The 6,408-nt window shown below is 36.1% G+C and overlaps 1 pseudogene; it reads left to right on the forward strand.

Annotated features, from left to right (window-relative positions):
* The first annotated feature begins 3,084 nt into the window (after positions 1 to 3,084).
* Positions 3,085 to 3,717, forward strand: LOC136338447 (small ribosomal subunit protein eS6-like; annotated as a pseudogene).
* Positions 3,718 to 6,408: the final 2,691 nt, after the last annotated feature.

Below are 6,408 nucleotides of genomic sequence, written 5' to 3' on the forward strand. Positions count from 1 at the left end.
ATTAGGGGATCTTTTATCATTTTATATTCATTTTGAAATATCATCTAATTTTTTTTGAGCAGTATACTATTGAACATATTCCCTGTGTTGTACACATATCCATGGCTTATTTATTTTATAACTGGAAGCTTAGACCTCTTAATCTCCTTCACCTTTTTCACCCACATCCCCACAGCACTCCCCTCCAGCAACCATCAGTTTGTTCTCTGTATCTGTGAATCTGTTTCTGTATTGTTTTGTTTGTTCTTTTTTTTTAAGATTACATAGATAAGTGAAATCATATGATATTTGTATTTCTCTGTCTGACTTATTTTACTTAGCATAATAATCTTTAATTCCACCCAGGCTGTCCAAAATGGAGAATTCACTTTTTTAATTATTGCTGAGTAATTCAGTTTCTCTTAGTATTTCTGCCAATTTTTACTATATTTATATTGATCTTATGTCCTTAGTGCATAAGAGTTTATTGCTACAGGAAATACTTGATGGAATGGCCATCAGAACCATTTCTTAACTAACAGAAATTATTCCATCTTAAAATCAAGTTTATTAGAGTACAATTGGTTGATAACATTACATAAATTTCAGGTGTACAATATATAGTACGGCATCTGTATACTCCATTGTGTAATTACCACATAAAGTCAATCTCCTTCCATCACTATATATTTGACCCCCTGTACCCTCTTTTTCCTCCTCTTACTCTTTTCCCCTCTGGTAACCAAAATTCTGTTATTTATTTCTATGAGTTTGTTTTTGTGTTTGTTCATTTGTTGCTTTTTGTTTTATATCTCACATATGAGTAAAATCATATGGTTCTTGTCCTTTTATAACTGACTTATTTCCATTAGCATACTCTAAAGGGCCACCTATGTTATCAAAAATGGTAAAAAAAATCATCTTTTCATGACTATGTGTCAGGGGTTGGGAACCTATGGCTCGCAAGCCAGATGTGGCTCTTTTGATGGCTGTATCTGGCTCGTAGACAAATCTTTAATAAAAATAATAATAACGTTAAAAATATAAAACATTCTCATGTATTACAATTCATTCATTTTTTATCGCTTATGTTCATGGTTGTGAGTGCCTGGAGCCAATCACAGCTGTCCTCCGGGACAAGACCAAATTTTTATTGGATGATGCATAACATACACGGGTTGATGTATGGCTCTCATGGAGTTACATTTTAAAATATGTGGCGTTCATGGATCTCTCAGCCAAAAAGGTCCCCAACCCCTGCTATATGTATATATGGTACACATGTACCATGTCTTTATGTGATCATCCATCAAAAGACACTTAAGTTTTTTTCATGTCTTGGCCACTGTGAATAATGCTTCAGTCAACATAGAGGTACACATACAGTGGTACCTTGAGATTCAAACAGACCAACATATGAATTTTTAAGATACGAGCTGCAACTCAGTCCATATTTTTGTTCGAGATCCAAGCAAAATTCCGAGATATGAGTCATGATTCGGGAAGCTGCCACTAGTTGGCACATTGGTGCATGGGTCCAGTATCAGTAGTTTGATATACGAGTTGACTGACTTATGAGTTCAGTTACAGAACTAATTAAATTCGTATCTCAAGGTACCACTGTATTTTTATGAACAAATGTTTTTTTTTGTTTTTTTTTTTATGGTGCTGTGTATGTTTTACATTTTTTTTTAATAAATTTTTATTAATGGTAATGGGATGACATTAATAAATCAGGGTACATATATTCAAAGAAAACATGTCTAGGTTATTTTGTCATCAAATTATGTTGCAAACCCCTCGCCCAAAGTCAGATTGTCCTCCGTCACCCTCTATCTAGTTCTCTGTGCCCCTCCCCCTCCCCCTAACTCTCTCCCTCCCTCCCATGTCCTCCCTCCCCCCCCACCCCTGGTAACCACCACACTCTTGTCCATGTATGAACAAATGTTTTTAATTTTTTCAGGTAGATACCTTAAAGAGGAATCACCATGTCAAGTGGTAGCTCTATTCTTAAGTTTGGTGGGCACCTTCATATGGTTTTCCATAGCATTTACAACAATTTACATTCCCACCAGCAGTGTGCGAGGGTTCCCTTTCCTTCACACCTTTTCCATAATAATCAATTTTCCTTAAGTTTTCTATCATACCACTCTCATATTTCTGTCCTTAATTTGATTGGTGGCATTTGTCTGTTATGTTCTTTTCCATTTCTCTCTTTTCAACACTCTTTATGTTCTGCCATACTACTTTTCCAAACTCTCAAAGTCTGTGCCATATAAAATTTCAAAGGGGGAGTCATGTTAATCTCCTAAAGTTGTTTCTCTCACACTCTCTCTTTTAGTTTCTTAATTAATTTCATGAAACCTCAAATAAATTAGTATTTATTTAATACCAAATTGAAACTAGCGGTATTTTATTTATAACACAAGATGTGGTATAAGAAAAAGGAACATAGTGAAGCATGAAGGAGGTAAATCAACAAAAGTATAAGCGTTATAACCTTTGATTTTAAGGGGCACATCTCTTAGAAAAACAAAAAATAAGTTAAGTGGCAATAGTATAACATTTATTATTTTTATGATATTCAAAGAAGAAAGATAATGCTAACTGGAGTAACTGGAGCAAACTTCATGGATCTTTTTAGTTAGTGAGTGAAAGAAAGACCATTTTATTGTTTATAGGAAAATAACATTAGCAAAATAATTCATTCAATCATTTATTCAAATTCAACAAACTCTGACCAAGCAACTACTTTTTCCAAGAACTGACATAGGTGTTGCAGATATAATAGTGTGTAGAAATTACTCTATAAAATGAAACTTAGAGTCCATGAGGAGATTATATCACTTGAGCAGGTTTAAATGAAGTTCTGTATGCAAGACATGAAGTACTGAATCACCTACCAGAGAGAAAAGCCTTTCTTTCACTTAGGAAAGCTGGAAAAGGCTTCTCCAAAGTATAAATGTTAAACTGAGGACAAAGAAAGAGTGGCTTTTTCATGGCACCTTGAGGGCGCGCTGCTTCAGGATGCAGTGGAGCATCTCTTTCCCAGCCACCGGCTGCCAGAATTTATCAGCCTGGATGATGAATGGACACTTCTAGCATATGGCCACAGAAACGGTTGCTGACACTCTCTCTGGTTGAAGAACGTAAAGGTTATATGTTCCCAAACAGTGGTGGGAATGACAGGTTTTCCCCATGACACAAGTTGACTTGACCCGTCGCCGTGTCTGACTCCTACTGCGTAAGAGGCATTCCTGTTAGGATCAAGAGTACTGGAGAAAGTGCAAATCTGTTTGGGGTTGCATTGTGGATGCCAATCTCACTGTTCTCAACTTGATCATTGTTAAAAAATAAGGAGGAGAGAGATGTTTTTTTAATCACTGACCCTCCTGTGCCATGTGGTCTGGGGCCCAAAAGAGCTCACAGAATCTACAAAATTTCCAGTCTCTCCAGAGAAAATGATGGCTGTCAATATGCTGTGAGAAAGCCCCTAAACAAAGAAGGTAAGATCCGAGATCCAACATCTTGTCACTCCATCCTGCAACACAAACGTTGGTGTATTGGTCTGAAGAAACAGCATAACAGGAAAAATTTTTAAAAGGCTGCAGAATATGCTAAACTTTTGCCAAAATAATAAAGGCGGTCAAAGGAAGATGCCAGAAACAGATTGCTAGAAAGCATAGGCTGTCCTCTCTGAGAGCTTCTACCGCTAAATCTCAGTCTGGTCAAAAGTAGATTTTCTAAGAGTAACAGATAAGTAAGATCAGAGAAAGAAGAAAGAAAAAGAAAGAAAGAAAGAAAGAAAGAAAGAAAGAAAGAAAGAAAGAAAGAAAGAAAGAAAGAAAGAAAGAAAGAAGAGAGAGAGAAGGGAAGGAAGGAAGGGAGGGAGAGAGGGAAGGAAGGAAGAAGGAAGGAAGAAGAGAGGGAGGGAGTCACAGGAAGATCAGTGAGAGGTGGGCATTTTAGGTTTGGTTAAATGTTTTTTTGGATTTTTATTTGTTTGTTTGTTTATTTGTTTTTAAGAGAGGACTACCTGTATATGAAATTAAATATACAGGGAAAAGAAAGTCTAGGGCAATCCTCAGATTTCTCCTTTGGACAACGGTTCTGTGGGATAACATCCTCTGAGCTAAGGAATGCCAGAGTAGAAAGTGGTGTTAACAGGGGAAATGACGGCTTCCGTTTTTTACAGGTTAAGTTTCAGTTGTTCATGAAGTATCTGACTCAAGCTTTCCAGTAAGTAATTAGATATAATTGCCTGAAATTCAAGAAACAAGTCTCCACTGCCAAGTTTGTTCTGCAGCAGACTGTGAAAACAGAGTATCAGTAATTAGTAGCCTGGCCCAGGAACTATTGAAAGTCAGATTCTGGATGAATTAGAAAGGAAGAATAAGGTTCTAGTATGCACTGAATGCTAAATATACTTCTCACAAGAATTAGGGGATATTTCAAAATGAATATGAAGCAATAAAATATCCCCTAATTGTTGTTAGCAGTGTACTTACAAGCCAGAAGGAGGCTGATTCTTCCCTGAAATGATGTACTGATATATAATAGTCATATATTTCACTTATTAAGGCAAAATCCATATATTTTGGTACATATAGATGTTTTTATTTTTAAATTATAGAAAGATCACCCTTTTAATTCTTTAATTTGGTCAGAAAAACACATTTTAATTTCAGGAAAAATTGAGCCAATTTTCTTGCCATGTGTTTTATTGTTTGGGCCAGAGCAACCAGTTGGAGGGGAACTGTCTAAGCTGGCAAAAAGAGCAGTCAATGCTGAAACTGCAAACCTGCAGTTATAAGATTCTCATAAAAATATGTCAGCCAGGGTCTGTTACAGCAGCTTTACAAGAGGTGCTGGCTTTCTAGGAGGTTGGCCCTGAGGTTCTTTCCAACTGTAAGTCTGAGTCTGACTGATATGAAGGGGAATACAAGTTTTTGTTTAGTCAGAAAGCCAAGGCCTATTCCAGAACCATTCCCTGGAGGCAAAGAAATCCTCCACTTAGTCCCAGGAATCCCTCATCCAGCTAGCAACGTGGGTCTGTCCATCAAGAACAAATCCCCTGTGTCTTGCACCTACCCAGTCTCCTGGGGCCGGAACTCTAAAAGCAATTAGAAGGGAAAGCAGCAGTCCTTCTGACAGTGCCTGGGGAAATTCTTTCCTATTTTCCACCTTGCAAATTGACAGTGTAGAAAATTAAAAGTTCTCCCAAGCTTAGACAAAAACATACAATATGCTTGAATTGCTGTAAAATGCTGGTTGTGGTGGAGAAGCTCAAAAACATGATCTGGATCTGATATTTAATCTTCTCTTCCTATAATGCCTAAAAGATGGGCAAATTTCCCTTACTAAAGAGGAACAGGGACAGTTGAATGCAATTCAGTGTTCTCTGGCCCAGTGTCATATACTTGGGGGATAGCAATAAGTATTATTTGATGATGATCGCGATGATGAAGGCATTGATAAATTGGTACCCTTTTCCCAAGTTTGAGGAGAAAAGTGTTCTATAGGTTTATAAAGTCTAATAGATAATGAAGCTAAGTGGGTTTTGGTGACAATGGATGGTGATCACATATAGGTTCAAAGAGGTTACTGGGTCTAAGCTATTATAATTCTAGTATTAGGTAAAAATAAATAAATAAATAAATAAGCACATAATTGGTTAATAAATTTTGATAATTTTAGATTAAAATATAGTTTCTGAGGTTATAAATTAGATTATTTTTATAGTTCCATTTAAAATATTGGTATATTAATATTTAATTGCTAAATACATTTATTTTGAATGAGGCTGAAAATATGTAACAATTGCAAAGAAAGCATATCACATCTCCCAGGAGTGTTTTATAAATAGGGGAAGTATGATAATAAATTATGTAAAACAAACACTGTATTTATGGTTAAAATCTATAGAGAATTCTCTCTGTGGGACACTAGACAGGCTTAATTAAGATTTTATATCATGTTTCCTTGTAGTCCTCACTTGAAATATTCTACAGAAAACTCTAGGTCCTGAGGAAAGAAATCAAAGTGAAGAAGATATTCAGACAAGTTTCTAAGTGGACACTCATCAGCTTCTCCTAGTCGATTGAGACTGACTACCATTACAGAAGAGAGGCTATATTACTATGCTACTATATTACAAGGTCAGCTTCACTCTAAAAGAAAATTCTTTGGAAGATTGAGCTGATATGCTTTCATCAGGATATAATAGACACCTGCAATCAAATTCCATCCAGAAATATTCTGGGCTCAATTTAACGTGTCGTCAAAAAGAAATCCTCTTAACCTTAGGGATATAGAACTCAATTACCTATGGGAATCAAACTCATCAGCCAATACACTGTCTAAAGAACCATCAATATCTTAGAGAAGCAATCACAGTGACAAAATCAATGTCTTAATTCATGATTTCTC

The sequence above is a fragment of the Saccopteryx bilineata genome, chromosome 5, assembly GCF_036850765.1.
Source record: "Saccopteryx bilineata isolate mSacBil1 chromosome 5, mSacBil1_pri_phased_curated, whole genome shotgun sequence".
In the NCBI taxonomy this organism is placed as follows: domain Eukaryota; kingdom Metazoa; phylum Chordata; class Mammalia; order Chiroptera; family Emballonuridae; genus Saccopteryx; species Saccopteryx bilineata.